Genomic DNA, 3,911 nt, shown 5'->3' with positions numbered 1-3,911 from the left:
GAGAAAGGCGAGCTCTAACATTCAATTTGCTGTATATTTCCTCTCACTCTTTTTTCATTAAACTTGAAGTCAAAACTTTATTATACACTGCATGAGGGAGTGACATGCAATTGTTACCTTAAATATCATTTTCTATTTAAACGAACACGTAAAAATGACTTTAGTTGGTAATTACATATTACAAATTGCATAAACACCTATATCTTTAGGGGTGTTTTCCTTGTTCTACACTGACAAGGTTTTTGATATACTGATACAAATACTGTCCATTTACTCATAATACCAAAGCACAAAATCATAATCCCCTAATTTTAAGAGTAAATAATTGGAACAGACCTAAATTGCTGACAATGTTCTGTAAGTCATCCAGTACTTAGTCTCGCATAGCCAGACCTTCATACAGTACTTATCAAGTTGTATAGTTTGTCGACTCAATTGAAACTTGCTGTCTACACATTGGCTTGAAAGTGGAGTTACTGTATATTGTTTATTATTTAATATTTATTTTTAGTTTAAAATATGGGAATTGTAATATAGAGATAAACACAGCTATTTGTCGTAGAGAACAGAGACCTCACTTTGGATTCTCTGTAAATAATAGCGAAAACATATTTTTATATATATTCAGACATATTCATCTTCTCAAGATCCGATATATTGCACAGTGCACTGGCCCTGTATACTAAAGTATAAAATTACAGGGCATCCAAAGTTGTTTTTTGAATAACTGGTATTTTAAGATATTTTATTCATTATAAATCAAATTTAATTTATTTAAAGATAAAAAAATCTTTAAAATGTATTTATTGAAAACTAAATTTCAGAATGAATAACAATTTTCATTAACAGTAATTGTTCCGATTAAAATAATAATAAATCATTTTGTTTTGAAAATGGCCTATTTGAAAAGCTTTTGCAGTGCACACATATGGAGCACTACACTGTAAAGTTTCATGTTTGGTGGAATGTAGTTTGTAACTTTTTTATTGTCCCTACATAGTTGTAAATATACAAGACATTTGTTCTATGTTACTTGGTGCTTTTAATATAATTTCATTCATCATTACTTACCAGTTGCAACTATATATTAGAGATGGCGCTGGTCAGGCATGCAGTCTGCAGATGTTACTGGGGAGGGGGGGGGGCATGATCCCCTCAGATTCATTGGGACCCGATTCGTCCCCCACACTCAGGGGTGCAGATGGGACTTTTTTAACTGGGAGGACCAAGCTGTCAGCACATGATTTCAAACCAGTTAGTTATTTTGCATAATTTGGGCATTAACTAGTGCTTAAATTGTTACTTTGCATAATTTAGGCTAATGATTTGCAATGAAAAGCCATTGGAGGATTCTTATTTGAAATCATGGATAAACAACAATGATCAAAGGCCTACCTATCAACACTAGCAATGCATGATCAAACTGTTATGCACCGTATGCGAATCTGCCACCAAAACCGTGTCTTCTGCAAAATATGTTTTGTTTAACCTTTTAAACATTAATCAGTTAATTTACCTGCAACAACTTAAGTAACTTACAGTAAATTGGGTTAGATGATAATGTTATGCCAGAACCCTAATTTAGACCCTAGTCCAGATAAATCATTATCTCCTGACGATAAATTGTTTGATTTATCCAACCATTCTTTTTGTGTTCATTCGCTATTTGCCTCTGTCCACTCACCTAATTACATAGTCAAGGGACCCGTTTCAATAAGGAGGTTCAAGCAACCTTGAGTTAGATTGTGAACTCTGAGTTGATTTACTCAGATAATCGCTACTCTGAGTTTTCTGTTTCAGAACAGCTGGTTTCAATGAGTTCAATCCACTCTGAGTAAGTTCACCCGAGGTTACGCGTGTTCACCGCGGCTTTAAAAAGCCATCATCAATTGAGCGAAGCTAACACGATTCACCATGGCAACGCCACATGACAAAAAGCGCTCCGTTTATTTCTCGCAGTCGAATTGGAGGCACTATATATATACATATCTATATATATATGTTTATATATACCTACGATTTTTGTCATGTAGGTGCAATCCTTCTGCAATAAAAAAGAACATGGCAGCAGCTGAAAATGAAATATAAAAACATCATTCAGTCCGGTGAGTTTAAATGCTCTTGCTAGTAGGATGCCTGACTGGGAAATGTTTGATATATTTAATAAACTGGCCTTGAAAGTTTTGAGTATATGAGAACCTGGCTATATAGAGCGGGGCGAGTGGGACCGGTTACATGTGCACCTAATCACATTGGGAAATCCTAAAGGGTGTTTGAATTATTAGTTTACTTCCAAAAGGCCGGTGGCAGCAAGACCACATTTATTTGATCAGCCTAATTCAGAAAGACGTTCACTATTCACCTGCAATCCTATGAACCTCCTCTTTGATGGCTCTCACAGGAAACTTTACAAAAGTGTATAAAAAGTGCTCGAGAGCGATTCACACTTCTCTTGCTGCTCTACATACAGTTGCCTTGCTAACGTGTTCTGCATCCCCGGTGTTATATAGAAAGCTTCCATTAGCAAAGAAACGTGACCATAAAAATAATCTGCTCAGATGTAAGAGCGCGACCCTGGCGAGTGAGGTTTGTGATGTAAGGATGAAGCAGATTGTGGATATATTTAATGGACTGTAAAGAAAGACTGTATCACTCAAATAAAATCCTCCGGATATGATAAAACATCCAAACGGGCTTCACCATATATGGTATATATATTCTCTCCCAACGTAAATGTAACTCTCTCTGAATGAATGCAGCTTCCTCATCTACGGGTTCCTGAATAAACGGACATGCCATTTTAATGTCTGTGTCACGAACTCGTGCGCGATTAAGGAAAACGATTGAAAAAACAAACGGCGAAGGCAATTTCAACACCGCTCGCGTTTCTAAAAGGGGCGGAGATTGTAACAAACCCCGGGTTAGTGAAATAAAACCTGTTCCCGACCAGGTTAGGTTCACAGATGGTCACTCACTCGGAGTATAAGATACCTCGATTTCTGAAACGGGCTTGACTTACCCCGCGGTCGCGGGTTTGATTTACCTCGCGTTCTGAAACTGAAAACCCAGAGTATCCCGTTTTCTGGGGTTAACTTACACTGAGTTTGCACTTACCCTGATTTCTGAAACGGGTCCATGCTCTCCATGTATACAAGTTTTACAAATAAATAACAAAACAAATCTGCCACATCTGGTAAAAGTCAACAGGCAAGAGGATACTTGCATTGTTTGGTTTTTGAAAAAACGAGGTGATTGTTTTTTGTCTCTTCATTGCCTTTATGTTTCAGTTATGCAGTCAATTTCTTCCAGAAAAATCAACAGCTCAGTCATAGACGATGGTATTTGATCACTATGGTTAACGCTACCACGGGCGGTGGCCGACACGGTTCTGAAACAGTGATTAAATCCTGATTAATTCTCAGTTTTACCGATGCTTGTCGCCTTTCGTTGGGAAAGTGAGGGTGGAGATTGGATCACTATGAATCCGAGGGGGTCATGTCCCCCGTCCCTAGTGCGATCTGCGCGCCTGCCCGGTGTGCAAAATAAATATTTATACATGAATTTGCAGCAGTCTATATATAAGAAATTAAATCATTATAAAGGATTTTACAGCATATAGACATGTCAGCTTGCCTTTGCCTCCAAAGAAATGTTTTATGTCATGTTTCATAAGCAGTTATTGTATACCAACTTTTATTAACTGATACAACTATATCAGTATGCAATTCATGCTTATTGTACAAATCAATGTCTGAATAATGTCTTATTCAGCAAAATGAGTGGAGTAAAATATGTTGGTTGAAAGCACATTTTCAGTGTCTGAAGAATTGAGAAAAATAACATTGTAATAAATCATAAAAGAGTATATACGAATACAAAAAGTACATTTTGCTGGTTGTACTCATTTGATG

This window comes from Barbatula barbatula (assembly GCF_947034865.1).
Source record: "Barbatula barbatula genome assembly, chromosome: 7".
Lineage (NCBI taxonomy): Eukaryota > Metazoa > Chordata > Actinopteri > Cypriniformes > Nemacheilidae > Barbatula > Barbatula barbatula.
This window is presented reverse-complemented; position numbering follows the sequence as displayed.